The sequence below is a fragment of the Protopterus annectens genome, chromosome 14.part0, assembly GCF_019279795.1.
Source record: "Protopterus annectens isolate FY-2018-M chromosome 14.part0, PAN1.0, whole genome shotgun sequence".
Taxonomy (NCBI): Eukaryota; Metazoa; Chordata; order Ceratodontiformes; family Protopteridae; genus Protopterus; species Protopterus annectens.
This window is the reverse complement of record NC_056748.1, coordinates 967072616-967091428: the sequence shown is the minus strand read 5'-3', so window position 1 is coordinate 967091428 and position 18813 is coordinate 967072616.

Genomic DNA, 18813 nt, shown 5'->3' with positions numbered 1-18813 from the left:
CTTAATACACATCTCTGTCTCCCCCCCACCATATCTGTGGCAACAAACTGTTCACACAACTCAATAAGGTATGGCTGCAGCTTACCTACCATTGGGACATATATTGTATTGTACCACGCTTTGTGCTATGTGTTTGTAGCCATGTTCCCTGTGGGGACACTATCATTGCTGGCCTGTTACAGACTATTTCACCTGCATGCCATTGTAAGGGCCACTATGGTTCCATATATGCATGTGGTCTGTTTGCTATGTGATTGCTGCACATCTGTTGTTATGTGTTATTGGGGATATCTATGCATGCTGTTGGACATGATCCGGGATTGTGTGGACTATTACTACCCACATATGTTCTATGACAATGACACAATAGCATGTTTAGGGAACAGTTGCCAGCAGAAACAGCTCTTCCACCTTATCTGGCCATGCGTCCAGGCCACATCACATGTGGAACCCACCCTGGGGCCTCCTCATCTACTGGTCCAGAACTACCTTCAGGTGGTACCATCTCAGGGGATGATGTCTACCCCCCGGGGCCATGCACAGACATGATCCTGTCACCCGAGGTCAGGTCCAGGGTCTGTTGCATAGGGGGCTCCACAGAGACTTGTGGGATGAGCTACAGCACCTTGAGGCCCTCAGTACACAATCACAGGGTCCACATGCTTCTCCTGCTCAGCCTCCAGGCCAGGCACCTTCAAGGCTGTGAAGTTGCTGTTGTGACTAGCAATGGGTGGGGGCCTTGTTCCAATTGTTTCCATATGGGGGCTCATGGGGCTTCCACATCGCAGACCACACCCACCATCCAGGGTGTTTACCCACCACATGTGTCATATACCACACCTGTAGGATGTCATCTATATCTACCAACTCAACCCACCTCCACAAATATACCTGCTATCTTTCCTCAAATTCCCATTCCCACCTTCACATACAAGGGTAATGTGGTCCCAACAAGGGGTTCACATGTGACATAACCATCCATGTTGCACACACTTACAGCTGTATATATCTGTTTGTACTGATATGTGTGATGTTCCCTCACACATAGCATGCAGCACTGTGATGGAAATATAGGGGACATATATTTATATACATATGTGTGTGTCTGTATATATGTAGACATACACATATATATATCTATATATGTGTAGATATATTTTATGTTGTGTATATATATATATATATATATATATATATATATATATATATATATATATATATTTGTTGTTCATCTTCATTCTTTCATTCTTATATATATATATATATATATATATATATATATATATATATATACATATATATATATGTATATCTATCTATATCTATATATATATATATATATATATATATATATATATATATATATATATATATATATATGTACACATATACATACCTATATATATGGGGTACATTCAGACATCTGGTCCAGAATCTCTAACTCTCCTTCCTGCACAGCTGCACTGTTCTGCCTTGCTACAACACAGACAGGTGCCACATATGGACACAGCCTAACATTAGGGGGTATATATAGGGCCAGATTGCAGGTAAGCCCATTACTCACATATGGCATCTCAGGATGCTACATTACATGTTAACTTGAGTGTCCTGCAAGTGGTGGGCTCTGGAAACCACGTGTTCGTCATTATGGCATTACTTCCACCACTAGCTATTGGCCACAGAAATTTACATGCTTTCCATTACCCAACACACTGTGATGGCTTACATCTTGTCAGTCAATGCTGCTCTTCACATTTGACGGGTATGGCCTACTACCCACAGGGACAGACTCTATTGTCCTTAGCAGTTGTTCAGCTGAACATCATTACAGCAACAACACCTGATGGCACATATGAATCATTCCACATCATCTATCCCATTATTATGGATCAAGTACGACAGTCAATTACATGCATATATACTTCACATACTAGTTGAGGGAATGAGGTCTGATCTGGATAGTGTCCTTGTAAGGATTTGTTTTTGTTCTCCTTTGGCTTGGCCTTTAGCCTGCTTTCTTCCTTAGTTTGTTTGATAGTTTGTTTCACTTTAATTTCACTTTCTTTCACTCTTTCTCTCTCTCTCTCTCTCCAGTAAATGTAATTTTGACATTACATTTTGCTCTGATGAAGTTCGATTGTTATCAATAAAGAGAATGAAAGTGCTCAGCAAATAACAGTTCTGGCTCAGCGTCTATTCACTGGATTTCTGTTTTTGTTTTTAACAGTTCAGAAGTTTTCAGTAGTGTGTATATATATATATATATATATATATATATATATATATATATATATGTGTGTGTGTGTATATATATATATATATATATATATATATATATATATATATATAGCTATATATATTTTTTTTCTATATCTATTTAGATATATATATATATATATATATATATATATATATATATATATATATATATATATATATACACCCGCACACATACATCTACATGTTTAAATGCATTTTCTGTACTGTTGAATGACTGTGCTGGATGATATGTTTGTGAAAACATCTTTATTATGTGTATCTTACATGGTTTAGTGGCAAATCACTTTGGCTATGGTGTGCAGGGTCCTCGGTTCAAGCCTTGCAGAGGCTGTTTATTTTGTTGCTGGGAACAACAAGGGTCATTGGATAGAGAGTGATTAAGGCACTTTTAAGCAGTTGTAAGCGGGTTTGTGTGGGTTTGCGCAGAAGTAAGCACTGCTAACATCCGGTTACAGTTTCTTATACTGATTTAGCTTCTCAGTTGCTTAATCTGTGTAGGCATTGCTTACCCACATGCAATCAAGGTTAAACCCGCTTACTGCTGTTTAAAAGTGCTTACTACCACTTACCCCCCACTAATTTCTTTAAAAGAAAAGAAAAAGGGTTGATAGGAAAGTGGTTAAAAGGGTCACAAAGAGGTTAAGACAGTAGGGAAAATAGCTAGGAATGTGCAGTACGGGTGTAGGGAAGGTCCATACCTACCCATTTCTTCTACAGCAACAACTGTACATATACACTGAATTTGGAGATAGATTTGGATACTCAAACCCCTGAATGAGGGGTGAGGACAACAATAATATGCTGTGAAGCCAATTAGACCAGATTACATGTGTCCAGTGGACCTGTGTGTGAAATGGACAGCTATGTATGGGGTGAGATTTTTTTGGGGAGACAGATTGCCCTTTTTTTCAGTAAGAGTGGGATGTTGGGGAGGGATAGTAAGTATATTTGGGGAGGTAGGTTGGGTAGTTTAACAGACAAGACAGACAAGACGCATACAGAGGCAGTAGGCAGTATATGACACATGTGGGAGGTAAACACCTTGATGGGGAGAGGTGTTTGGAAATCAGAAGCCCATGAGCCCCCTAATGAAACCACTTGGACTGAGGTCCCCACCCATGGGCAGTCACCACTGCACCTTCACAGCCCTGATGGCGGCTGTGCTGGAGGCTGAGTAGGTGGGTCAGGCCAACTCCCTAGGTGTGACATGCGGCCCTCAGGCTGGCATAGTAGATCTCCAAACTCCCTGCGGAGCTCGCTATGCACCACTCTCCGGACCTGGTGAAAGGTGACAGAGTCCTGTCCACACCCACTGCCAGGGGGGTGAGCCCCATCCCCTGAGGCGGTTCCACCCAAAGTTGGTGCAGTACCAATGGATGAGGAGGTCCTGGGGTGGGCCCCAGACCTGCTGGTGCCTGGTGCCATGGCCAGCTGAGGTCGGACAGGTGGGTCCGCTGGGACTGGCCTTCCCAAATGTGCTATGGTGTTTTGATTTTACAACATATGTGGGTTAGTAATAGTCAACACATTCCAGGATTAGGTATAACAGCATGCATAGATATTCCCATTAACCCAAACACCAGATATGGAACAGTTGCATTGCAAACAGAACACATGCATATATGGAACCACAGTGGCCATTATATCAGCATGCAAGTACATTGATGGCAGCACAGCATGCCACCAATGTGGGAGTATTTCAATATGGCACATGCATAGAAACAAATTTAAATAATTATCAAACAATAAAACATATGTCCCAACACTAGATTTAATGCAGCACATACCGATTGAGTTGTGTATTTAGTTTATTGTTGCAGATATGGTGGGGGGAGAGAAAGATGTCAATTAACAACTAGTATATTCCTGTAGTTCTCATTACTTTGCTAGTCAGTACTGTGATCTGTACCTTACAGGTATTAGTATAGTACCCTATCACCTTAGTTTGGACAGTGGTATGGATGTAGACAACTATATGCATGAACTGAGTTTTACCTGCAATATATACCTCTTACCTGGTATACCTGTGGAGGTTTTCTTTGTTAACACTACCTAACTGTTTCTACACATATTCCCAGATTCCAGGTTGATGTTATGCACGTACCTGTCCATCTCTTATTGCACACACTCTGGGCACGTCTTGACCACATGCAGGTGAACCGGGACATATTTCGACTATTGCCCTCTTAAACCTTTATTGAATTGTACAATGATAGATTTGTTTTCATTGACATTTTCCAAATATGTACAGGTCTGACAGTCAGTTATATGACATGAAATGCTGCTTACATGTCAGAGATTAGCACACAGATATGCAGGGGGACAGGGTAACAGCCGGTAGAAATGGGCCGATTAACTGGACATTCTGGACAATTCTGTACATTTGTGGGGTATGATTCTGCATACAGCTTACTAACACTCCCAGGATCCGAACCATGGCTGTTTCTGCTAAAAATAAAACACTGTCCATCACAGCTGAGTGTGCTGTATAGATATTGCTGTGTATCTCTTATCTGATTTCTGTCTACAATTCCCCTGTGGTTTTACATTCTGACCTTGTAATTACAACACTCTTATACAGGATTTCCTAGACAGTTTCATTATGTAGCACAGTGTGGGTGACAGTGATGAGTAGTACCTTATTATTCAGAGCAACTGTAACACTAACAATGCCATACAATACCAGAGAAGACAGTACCAGTACAGGATATCAATCTTTTATTTCTAGGCACACTGTTCATATCTGACAGACCTGTGGGAGCAATGTTTGTTAGCACTATCTGAATGTTGCCACACAAATTACCAGATTCCACATTAGTATTATGCACATACATCTCACTCTGTTACTGTACACACTCTGGTCACTTTGACAACATGGGGGTATAGATGGGACATACTTGGCTTATTACTCTCATAACATTTTGGGGAGTTGCTAGAGTGACAGGTTTGCTGTTATATTTTCTTTGTATTTATTGTATTTCAGTTGTATTTCTTGTTTGCTGTCTAAACATCTGGAATCATCCCACTGATTTGCCAGGGGGACAGGGTGACAGGCAGCAGATAAGGACTGATTTACTGGACATTCTGCACATATCTGTTCAGTTGTGGGGTATGATTCTGCATACAGCCTGCTACCACTCCCAGTATTCGAACCATGGCTTTGTGTGCTAAAAATACAACACTTCACGTCTCAGTTGAGTGTGCTATTTGGATTTTGTTGGCTGTCTTTTCACTGTTTTCTGTCTAAGTCTCTCTCAATTGTACTATATGACCTGTTGGAATTACAACAGTCATATACAGACATTCCTGCACATTTTATTTATGTAGCACAGTGTGGGTAACAGTGCTTAATACAACAATACTATTAAGAGATTGCAGCTCTACATTACCACAGCAATCCAGAGTAAACACATGCAGTCCAGCAGTTAGACCTTTCTTGTCAGGCTATTATGCTTTTATTTACATACAACCTATATGAGACACTTCCTGCCATATTCTCTGGTGTATGGAGTACATGTCTTAAACAATACATGTTTTATATAGGCAATTAACTTACTAGTACTTTTAGATTTATTTCCAATGACAGCACATGCAAGAGTACTACTAACCTACCTCGTGTCGCAACCACTGCAATCTACAGGCATGGGCTTCCTGGTTCACAGCCTGCTCATCTGCCACTGTGAAAGACATAAGAGTAATATTTAGCCATACCTATCCATAATATACATGAGCTGGCAATTATTAAACAGGTAGTGGACTGATACTTACACACACCTGGGACATCCCCTGTCCTCCTAGCCTCTTGGATACACTGATCCAAGAGATCCTCCTTTCTCTGCTTCAGGTCGGCATAGTGATGCCTGACCTGCTCACCAGTTCGGGGGTATGCCAGTCGCACTGGTAAGGTCACGGGCGAGATGATCCCAGGCTTCCACTTTGTATTGGGAACCCTGATACTGGCCTTGCAGCAGTCTCTGGTCATGGTGTTTCACAAGGAGTCCTGCCATGACCCCTGGATGCCCCAGTGCTGCACCTGAAAGTACACACCTTCTCCCATACCAGACATATTGCCTACAGGAGGAAGCTGTAACCAGTTATGAGATGTATTCCTGCTTGTTGGATTTAAATAGGGCCAGTTTCCCACACTTTGCCATGATTGGACGGTTTAAAAAATGCTAAGCTATGGGCAAACCTGCTTACCTAAGGCTGGCATTGCTTAAAGGGGTATACCAATGGGCGAACTGATTTAGCTGGCCTACACATTGCTTACCCCTACTAAGCTGGGCTGTTCAATGCTTAGCATTGCTTAATTTTTAATTTGCATTATATTTGCTTTTTGGCATTGATTTATTATTCATTACATGTTATATATGTGTTTGGTATCCATGATTCTTGTGTATGTACACTCTATGAGGTCCTTGTGTTTATTAGGGGATTTCAACACTTTATTACAATGACACCTCACATCTGGGCTTAATACAGTACTCCAGTTCACAAATTTATGTTATGTAGTAGGTTATACAACATAAAACTGTATGTAGATTCCTTTCACATGTTCAGTTTGAATTTCCTGTAGTGAGGATCTGTTTGGTGATACCTCAGTCTTATGTGCTGCTCTGATGGTTTAGTGGTTAACTACTGTGACTATTGTGTACAGGGGCCTGGGTTCAACACCTGCAAAGGCTGTTTATTTTGTTTCTGGCCAGAACAGCGGCTGATGCATGCAGAGTGATTAAGGCACTTTTAAGCAATTGTAAGTTGGTTTGCGTGGGTTTGCATGAAGGTAAGCAATGCTAACCTCCGGTTAAATATGCTTACTGAGACTTAGCTTCAATATTGCTTAACCTGTGTGCATATTGCTTACCCCTGCACAAATGGGCTTAATCTTGCTTACTACTGCTTAAATATGCTAACTCCTGCTTACTACTGCTTAAATATGCTTACTCTTGCTTAATAGTGCTTACTCACGCTTACCACCACACTAATTTAGACAGTAATGTCAAATGGTTCTTGGGAAGGTGGTGGATTTGGAAACTGTATGGATTTATCATTCATTACACATTTTACCTTCCATTTGTATCCTTGATTCCTGTGTAAATATACTGTATGGGGCACTTGTGATTATCTGTGGACTTTACAACATTATGACAATGACACCCCACATCTGCATTTAATGCAGTAATCCAGTTCACAAATATATGCTATTTAGTAGGTTATGCAACAAAAAATATTGGTCATAAAGTGATTTGACATGGAAAATGGAATGTACTGGACTCGAACTGGGAATGACTGCTCGTAAGGCAAATGCACTGCCCACTACACTATTGCAGTACTGCTTCATTTGCATATATCTTGCTTTTTATCCTCTTGTGTTATTTAAGCTACATTAAACATAGCTAAGCGATGGGCAAACCCACGCACCTAAGGTTAAATTTAATCTGTTTCATAAAAAAAAAAAAAAAAAAAACTTCTTTATATTTCATGTTTTAAATATTGCTCTTATAAACTTGGGGGGATGTTGCTGGGGGTATGCAAATACCTATGAGAGGTCTCGCTCATTCTTATTCCTATACTGCTGTTCTTGATTGCAGGGGTGTGTATATTCTGAGAACTCTGCTCTCAGACACGCCCCCTGCACTTGTACACACTCCGTGTCGCTTTAGGAGCTCAGGCAGCGCGCCTTAATTGATATGCATGGCATGCTGCCGTCCTGCTCCTAAACGGGCGCTTCCGTGCAGGACTAAGCTAGTCCTGCATGGAAGGATAGTGAATCCAGGGGTATGTGTTTGTGTGTGTGCATACTTACTGGACTGGGCCTGTTAATAATTACTTCAACTCACACTGATAGAGCTAATGACAGAAGATGCAAATTGATCTCTCTCTCTCTCTACATTTATATCTAATAACACTGTACGCTGCAGCTCCATGCCTGACACATTCAGGGATCCCCGTTCTGTTTTTGCATGCTGGTCATAGGCCAAAATACACTTTAACCATCACTGTTTTGTCAAGATAAAGGGTTCAGTACTTCTCTTTCTTCATCTGACCCTGGCCCAACAAAATCATTCTAAGCAGCAAACACTGTCGTAATTCCACAACAAAACATTTCATCTCTGTTTTCTTGCTGGTACTTGACAGCCTGGCTTTCTTGCACATTGATGTATCAAAGCAAAAATTACTGTGGATTGCTGCTAATGTCAAACAGCTTATGTGTTACTAAAATCACCTCTGGCAGCAGCTATACAGTGCTATAACATTCAAACTTGACTTTAAATATAGAACATTCAGAAAAAATGTAAAATACATGCTATGAAACACTAAAACAGAATTGTTTACTAGATGTCAAAACGTATACAAGGTTTTGACAGTCATATCCAGCTTCTCAACCCAAAATATCTGCATGAACCTAATGTTTCCACCCTGTTTGATTTGCCATTCCTTTGGTGGTTTCCAAAATAATGTACCTAAACTCACAGAAGCGCACCTACTTAACCCTCCATCATATAAGATATGGGCAGACTCATCTATTTAGAACAGGACAGTCCCCATTTCCTCTGTAAAAACAAAGGTAATCCAAAGAGCTTGAATCAAGTCTAGTATCCCACCTGTTTTCCAGAGAGTGACAACAGTAATGAGAAACATAGTACAAAGGACTAATCCAGATAAAATCACTTTAGTTAGCAGATCTAGAAGACTCTCTCTCTCTCTGATGCCCTTCCTGAGGGAGGAATAAAGATGCCTTGTTGAAGACTCAAGTAGTTTATTCAGTTAAGGAGGCAGATGGATGTGTGTCCTTGTTCTAATACATTACATTCAACAGGTCAGTTATTTAAAGACAGTTACAGACAATGGTGGGAGGCATGCCTCTTAACTGTTCAGTTCTTCACAGAATGTCCGCATTTTTGACTCATATTTTTGGTCTGTGGCTCATAAGATTTGTAGTTTTCTGGTAAATCAGTGAGGATTGAATTGATTAAATAATGACAGGCATTTGAATTTCAGACTTCATATTATTCAGAAAATGCATGGTAACACAAAATGTTTTATTCTAGCAACTCTATAACTTTATAAGAGTAGTATTAAAATGTCGTTCCTGTTTTGGGCCTTTGTTCCCACCATTATTTCTGCTTTGTCCTGATTTCTTGTGCTAAGAGGTTGAGAGGTATGGTAGGAGAATCCATGGCAGCTGACTGGAGGACACTCTGGGAGATGGAAAAAATGCTTTGAGGTTAGTCGCCTTATATGAATGTTCCTTAAAAACGCATGAGGGTTTATTAGCTCAACAGCCTGTGGAACATCATTCTTAATTAATAAGTTTTCATATTTATCAAACAAAAAGTGACAAAAGTGACACCACAAGCTACCACTATAAAACTATATTTAGGAAAACACTTTCACCTTTGCTTCATCATGTCCATTTAATAGACTAGTTTGTAGTGTTTTACAGTTTGGTCATTAAAAATGCCTGCTTTTATAAGGCTATTGCCATACTTTATTAGCCTGTTTTGTATCACATGTAATAGGAGAGGCTGTCTCTGCCTTTGTGGGGCTAATATTCCTTGAAGCAAATTATGAAAACTTCATTACAGATCTTTTTTGTAGTCCTTATTAATGGTTATATAGTATATAATATGAGAATCTGTGCCCACTTTTATGAGGCTCATATTTCTTGAAATACATTATGAAAGACTAAACTTTGCTTGTTTGTCAAACAGTGCAGGTGTTTTAATGGTGTCACTTATGGTTTAGTTTCCTGAGTGCTATCACACTTTTGATGGAAATGCTTGAGCTTAGACCAGAAGGGTGCTGGTAGGTGTCCAGCCTGATCTGCCAGCTTAGGTCCATTTTTCAAGGATGGCATTATTGTTTTCTTTGAGTGGACCCATAGTGAGCTTGTCTAGGATGTGGAAGTGGAAATCTTCATGATATGGGAAATCACAGCAATGTTTGGCTTGTTGGTTTATGAGGTCTGTGTTCAACAGGGGGGGCTGCTCACATTAATCGTGTATATGAACCTCTTATAAGCACATATTGTAATCTTCTCTGCCAGACAATGGGCATAAAAGGTGATAGAGATCATTGTTCCATATCTTTTCCCCTTAGGGGTCACAGTCTTGCCCATCTCCCAGTTTACCTTTGGGAAACTGAAGTCACCTATAATAATGAATTCTCCCCAAGGTCATCTCATATAAATATCTTCGTTTGATTTCCTTGGAGGTCTACACAGTTTTCTAGTATCGCAGTGACCCTCTTGCTCAGATGCTCTTTTTCTTGAACAATGTGACAAGACACTGTACTACATGCTGCCTTAAGTCAGTCATTTTTGAACATCCTTCATTTACTTTGCACATTTCATTACCATGCATAAAATGATCTCACCTATATTTCTATTTCTAGTGGTTAACATGTGCTGCCTTTCTTCCTTTCTTTTTAAGTATTATTTCCTGTAAAAGGAGATTCCAGACATTCCCCTGCCACTCTTACTCCAGTGTAATGAACAGGGACTCATCTTATAAAATTATATATTTTTATCAATAACCTATGACTGGATGTGGGTATTACAGGAATTACCCATGTCTGGCATGGGTTGACTACAAGAGTAAAGCCTAATATCTTTTCATAATGGTGCTTTAGTCTTCTTCTGTGTTGTCTTCTGTTTGCTAATGTATTGCACAAGCACATAGGGCTTTCATTCCCAGTACACAGTGCATCAGTGCAGTGAAAGAGAAGCAATGGATAAAAGAACATTTGTATTGCTGTTTTTTTTTTTTTTTTGTACTATTAAAAATTACAAGGAACAGTTCAAAAATATGAGGAAAATTGGGGATATTTCTGTTTCTTTAGTTTTGCAGAATGTACCTGATTTTTCTCATATTTTGCTCTGTCCCCAGTAAAAGAGGTTTGCAATGGTGCTATCCAGCACATACAATTGGAAGGTCTGGCTGCTGAATGTACTTCAGTGTCCAGACTTCTTTCTGTGGCTAAATGTTTGATTTACAATGGGCACACCTCTCACTTCTTAGTGCAAGAAATCTGAACAAAGCCTGACATGATGGGGGAACAAAGGCCCAGAAATAGGGACAGATGTTAAATATTGCGCTTACAAACTTAGAAAGTTGCGAGAATAACAGGGTTTACAATAACATGCATTTTTCTGAAGGATATGAAGTCTGAAAATCAAATGTATGTCGTTATTTAGTGACTTCAGTCCTCCTACCATCCCACTGATTTTTCCAGAAAACTAGACATTTTAAGGAACAGACCAAAAATAAGAGGTAAAAATCTGGACATTCAGAAAAAAATCTGGAAAGTTGAGGTTTGACAATGGGTACGCTGGTTGGGCTGTGCAATAAGGGTGCTCATTTTTGAATTATAATGATCCTCTATAGTATAAATGTTTGTATTTACTTTTAACAAGAGAGTTATCCATGAAGCATAATTAGCTGTCTAGATATTCTAATCCCTTTCTTGTGGTAAACTTCTTTAAATAACCTTTGCATTTGCTACATAGTTCCTGTTATCAGACCCCAAAACACCTGCCTCTCAGCAGTGTTGACTAAGGATGCTAAACCTTTCATGTTCCTACTTCTATGCCACTCCTTAAAACATTTGAGCTATCTGAACTATATTCCTGTTTTCTACAATGATACTTTGTAAAACACTTATGATACTCATAGTACTGACCTTAGGAAATATGTCACAAGTTTTGATTTCTTTCAATAAGTTGTCAAACAGGTTCAATATAGCTCACTGTAGAATCTCACAAATGAAGAATTTGCTGTTTGTCCAGTTCTTATTTGTTTGTAACAACCCTCCTCTCTCTCTCTCTCTCTCTCTCTCTCTCTCTCTCTCTATCTCTCTCTCTGTCCCACCAGTGCTTATCATGCCTCCTTTTCCTCCCACTTTTTACTTCCATTTTAGGAAGTCCATGTTAACCATCAGTGGTGTGACCATTATTAGTGTCTATGTTTTAAATCTACCACACAACATCACCTGCATTTTTTCTTCCTCATATCCATCTAATATGGTGATTGGCTCATAAATATTATTTTCCTCTTGTTTGAGTGATGCACCTCATATTTACTTTTCTGCTGCACTTTTTTGTGTTACATACTGGAATTTGATTTTTTTCTCATGTACTTGATTTGATTTGGTGCAGCAGTTAGCATTGCTGCCTCACAGCAAGAGGTTCTCTGGTTTGATCCTTGGCTGGGGTGCCTTCTGTGTGGAATCTGCATGTCCGTTGTGTGGGTTTCCTCTGAGTGCACCGGTTTCCTCCCAAAGGCATGTTGTAGGTGTGTTGGACACTCTAAATTGGCCCTAGGTGTGCGTGCATGCCTTCTGTGGAAGGTTGGGTGCCAAGCTGGCAACTCAACACTGTAAAACTCCACTGTCAATCATGAGCGGACAGGTGACTGCTGTGGTGACCCCTGACTGGGAAAAGATGAAAGAAAAATACTTGATTTGATTTCCTTTTTGTTTATGTTATAAATCCTTCTCCCTAATTTGTTTTTCCTCAAAATACTTTCTGTTTTTTTCCCATACCCACTAATATTTTGCATATTAAAGGTTCTGTGTTATTTTTGTACTTGTTTTGTATTAAAATGGAATTCTGATGCTTCAAATTCTTCTTCGGTACACTTTTGCAAAGATAAATCCTCTCTTATGTCTCTACTGAAGTACTTAGGGTGCAGTCTTCAGTATTATTATTATCATTATTATTATTATTATTTATTATTATTAACATTTATTATTATTATTATTATTATTATTATTATTAAGTCATATTGAAATACTGACCTGCATAAGAGACTTGGGGGGGCAGTAGAGTCATGTATTTCTAAGGTCCTCCTTCGGTCTTGGTGTCAAACTAAGGTCCCATCTGACTAAGTTTGAAGTAGCTGAGACAGGTGTGATTTGATAGAAGAAGAGCATGGGTATATCATTTTCACTTAACTCATTCAGTGAATGCACAGGATTTATACTTACATAAATTTAGATAAGTGATTACATATGTCTGATTATCATATTAATATATATATTATCTGATTACATATTATCATGTACAATACTGAGAACCATGAAGCAAATAAAAATAAAAATAAATAAAAATTAATTAATTCAGAAGACTTATTTGGATATTCTGTTCTTGTACTCATCCAGTGTCAGTGATCTTCTCCCCAGGTGTATGCGCTAATTGTCATAACTCACCTTTTGTCATTCTTTTATGTCTTCATAGTTTTCTCATTCATTTTCTTACTACATAAAACATTCCTGCATCTCTCTGCATAGATGTGTCAGGGAATTACAACTGCTTTACCCCATCTTATCTCATTTATTTTACGCAAGTTTTTTACTGGACATCACAGATGTGTAGCAGTACTAGACTGCAGAATTTTCCAAACATGATTTATTCTTTAAGAAAGAAGCATGTGCTGCCACATCTTCCCATCACCCCCACATCATTCTATGACTCATTTTCATTGTACAAGAATTTTTCATCCCATATTCCTTTTTATGGATGGCTGATGTTCACAGTTCTAATTTTTAAGTGTTGCTAGTATGCCTTCATGTAGGTTTTCATTAAGATGTACCATCTTGGTGTCACATAAAATATTTCCAGAATTTTACTGTATTGTTTTTTCTGTTTGACTTTTGTCCCTAAATAAATAGATTTTTGAATAATTCTCTGTTATGTACCACGTTGACAAACAGTAGCACCGTTTCTCCTCCTGCCATTTATTTCATAAATTCTATAGTGACCTTGCATTGTACTTCATGTACCAGTAAAAGGTACCTAAAACCTCTCTACAAAAAAAAAAAACTCTTGAAAATCAAATGGAAATACACTATATTCAAGGAGATAAGCACTTTCTCCGTAACTAGTAATATTACTCAGGTATGATTAGCCATGAAAAATAAATTCATAATGCTTTGGCTAAACATTCTATCTGCTTTAAGAACTTTAGGATGGGTGCCAAACCCACCAGGCAATTATCACTTTACTTCCTTAGCTAGAATTAAAGTAGAGGGAACCTGACCCACATTCCATCCACTCTGCACCCACCCACCACTGATTTCACCTGGCTTTCCACCTGGCTCATACATAAGAAAAGAAGTATGCTGACACTGCTCAGTATACACCCCTCCCTTATACATTTAGCTACAAAAATGTCACTGCATACTACATAAAAATGTATTACTGTATGCAATTGCATTATACAACTACTTTTTTCCTTCCTTTTTGTATTCATATTCTCATCACATTGTATGTTGTCTGCCTTTTTTTAGTTTTTAAGAAATGTATTTTTGAATATTTCGCACTTTTCTGAAAACAAAATGATTCTCAATTGCATCTCTCTTTCACAGTTGCATATGGTGAATTTTATTTTTTGCATTTGTTGTGAATGTTAATCATTTCATTAAGACTTGGTTCATTGCTGAAAATGGTCCATGGTCCTATCCACTTATATGTTCAACAAACAGACCGCAAATAAATAAAAAGATTAACCTAGACGTACTATACGCCTCATTCAGTTATCTTAAAAAAAAAAAAAAAAAAAAAAAAGAGAAATGCTCCACTGAAACCTCCACAAAATGTAGAGCATGCTATGTAGAATACTACCAAAGGCCTGTTCTGTCCTCATCAGCCGTCACTGTTTTTCCCATTTTCTTCATCAGGTGTGCTGTCACGTCAACATTTGTTATCTCTGTTGATTCACAGCCATGCTCCTACATTTTTGGCAGCCATTCTTGACTATTTCAGGTTGTCATCTCTTGGCTGGATGTTCTTTTTACTGCCCGCCTTCTTCTTGTCTTTCCCAAAACATTTTTACCAAATCATCTCTCTCGCACACTTGACTGAGCCACCATAATCTGCTCTCCTTGACCATTTCTGTAAGTGGGGCAATATCGGCTTCTGCTCTGACATCTTAATTTATTTCATCTGTTTCACTTTGTGCATCACATCATTCAGCTCCGGCACTTCATCTCCATTACCTCATGTTTCTTCAGCACCTCTGCTTTCACTGCCTGGGTTTCTGGTCATATGGTGTCACCATTAATACCACTGCTTTGTATACCTTAATTTTCAATTTATTTTGCATTTTTCTGTCTCACATTACCCCTGATACTTTGTGCAATTTGATTGCAACATCTGTGAGTCTAGCTTTGACCTTCTCAAGCTTCTCTTCTTCTCACCCCACCCAACCTTGAAGTTGTTAACCTCTCCCAGTGTTTTCCCTTTTATCTTAATTTTCAGCTTCTTCTGATTTCCCTCTTTTGCTGCCATGGCAGTTAATTTCTCTGCATTCAGTTTTAGCCCATGGGCCTTCAGTTTTGCATTCCAGTCCCTTATAATTTCCTGTTGGGAGCCTGTTTGTAATCCTTTGTCATTTGCTTGTAGCAGCTTTACTGATCTGCCCCTTCTGACCAGTTTGTAGTCTATTACCAATATGACGAGGAGAGGGCTCAGAGCTGAACCCTGATGTGCACCCACTTCCATTAGGAACTCTGCTATGAGTTACTGAGTCTGTATACACAGCCAACTGAAATTATACCAGTGTCTGCAGGATTCTGAAACATCACAAGACTGTCCAAATCAACCTCCATGATCCCTTGCCATATGCTTTCTCCAAGTCTAGGAATGCTGAGTTATACTCTTTCTTTACCTCCAGCTTCTTATTCTTCACTAACTGTCTGACTGCAAACATTGTGTAAGTTGTACTACATCCTGAGATGAATCTGAGATGCACATCTCCCATGTGACTTTCCAGTATTCTGTGTATTCATTTATCAGTCATCCTGTCCGGTACCTTCCTGCAGTGTGACAGGAGATTGATATCTCTGTATTGCCCACAGCTGTGAATGTCCACTTTATTCTTGTACCCTGGTACTAGAATGTTTATTTGCCAGTCATCTTGCATATGCCTTTATTTCCATATTATGATGAATATCCTGCAGAACCATTTCCCCCTAACTCAACCAACATCTGTATCAGCACCATGGTGTAGAACGATAAAGCCCTAACTACAGCTCAGACAATCCAGGTTTGATTAGTGGCTTGGATGTCTAACTTGCTGGCAGGCGAAGGACGAGTTTGTCTGTCCTGTGGAAGGCCACATGCCTTGACACTCCTGGCATTCAATCTCCAATGGAGACTGGGGATGTTGAGAAGGACGTTGTTCCAACGGGGGAGAAGGTGGACAACACTGACTGAGTCACTGCAGTGGTGAGTCAATATGCCTGCATGTCCCCATTGCTCCTCTATCTTCTAGACATAAATAGAACTGCATGGGGAGGAAGAGGATGCTATGATTTAAAATAAAAACACTTCCTAGCAGCAATATGACACTGGACTAGGAGCCCCAGCCTCCTCACCTGCCCCAAGCATGTATTAGATAACTTCTGGGACAGGAATAGGATTGTCCAGTAGACAGGATTGTTGAGGATATAAAAAAAAAATAAAAATAAAAAGAAATAGAAATCATACAACATTGTGATTATAGCTGCTGTGACTTCATCTGAGCCTGCAGCTTTCTTTGACTTCATTTTTCTTAGTGTTCTTCATACTTTTTCTAGTGTGGGTTCTTCTGCTTCATTCATTGTAGGCGATTCATGGGCAGTACAGTTTGTCTGGGTTTTTATTCATTCAGAAAGTCCATAAAGTACTCCTTCCATCTGCCTTTGATGTTCTCTGGATTGGTGGGCAGATCTTTAATGGTGTCTACAGACTTTCTTTTTTATCTTTTTGCCAGTGCCTTAAAACCCAATAGAGATTCTTCATACCATCTGATCAGTTATTTTGCTGAAGCTGTAGAATTTCTCTGAAACCTTCATTGATACTGTGACTGCTCTCTTACCCTCATTATTAGCCAACCAGTATTCCTTTATTCCTTCTTAACCATATACATCTTTTCTAACTCCCACTTTTCCCTGCACCCCCTCCTTCATTCCTAATGTACCATATTGCCATGTCTGACTGGGCTGCACATTTATTTTGTAGTCTCTATACATGCTGTTTTAGATGCTGTTATTCTTTTTCATCTCCCTCTTCTTTCCTGAAATGGTAGAGCTGAGAATTTTTGTAAACTGTGCTTACACTCAAGTCAGTTTCCTGGTCTTCAGCCTAATTATGACCTTAGAGCCTTCTTTGATCACTGCTTCTGATTGTATCTGCCAGCTTAATGCTGGAGGACAGTCATATCACTGCGGATGACTTTGCAATCCCTGATTTTACCCCAGTGGCCTTTCATTAACAGGATAAAGTGTACATAGTACCATGCTGACAAATCTTTTGCATGTGATCTTGTGACTGTTTCTCTTAGTAAACCATCTACTGGACACAGTTAAGCCATTTACCAGCGAAACTCTAGAATGATCTCTCGTCCCCTGTTCCTTTTATCCCACCTATGTAGACCCAAACATTTCTCATATCCTTTTCTCTCTGTCCTGATAAGAGCATTCAAGTTCCCCATTATCAACAGCAAATTATTCTGTCCTGCATTATCTAGATGTTTCTGCAGCTGCTGCCTGAATGCCTTCTTTTCCGTCCCATCACAGGCATGCTGTTGAGCATAAACTGAGATTATGAAGACAACCCTATCTTTACACTGGAGTCTGATTGGCAAAGCCTTGCACTGTATCTGCACACCAACATAATCCTTCACAGACTTTTCTATTAAATGATTAAAAAATGGCTGCCATTCCAATTAATGGCTATATTTCTTTCACTTTATCAGTATGAACTATTTATTCTACCCACCCAGACACAAATATACATATAATCAATTTTAAAAATTTTGAGAACATCTTACAAAATACATTAAGGAGAGCAATCTACAGTTTTTGATGTTTTATCACTATTATCCAGATCATCGTAACAATACCTTCACTCAATTTTTCCTGTCTTACACCATTTCTATAGCATCTGTTTCTGCCACTGTTTCAATCCTTTTAAAAAGTCAGACTCTAGAATGTATTTCCCAAAGGAAATGTTGATGTACAACATTTAAGTGTCCTTGGCAGAGGAGAAGAAAAGGGAAGGGGATTTAGTATTACAGAATGGAATGGTGTTAAGTCATCATAGAGGGGATAAATTATGGATTTAGGGGTTATGGCAGATAACTAATGCAAATGAAGATAAGGAAGGGTAAACAGCAATAGAGAAGTTTATACAAGATAGGAATACATTTGCAAGAATAAGATTGCTACTATAAAACCAAGGGTTAACAACACAACTCATCATTTCATTGCTTAGACAACATTGTCTAATCTGTTAGAGAAATATTAAATGTTCTCCTATGTATATTGCTTTTTTAGTTGTTATGGACATTGTATATAGTCTATTTGTTTTTTCTTGTTACTATACTGTTAACTTATTCCCCCAGATTCAGCAAGCAACCGTGCAGGAATAAGTTATTCCTGCATGGCAGGGACCGTTCCTGTTCAGCACAGCAGCGCACCATGCATATGTATGAAGGCGTGCAGTCGTGCTGTAAAACAGACACGGTTCTGTGTATGAGCACAGGGAGT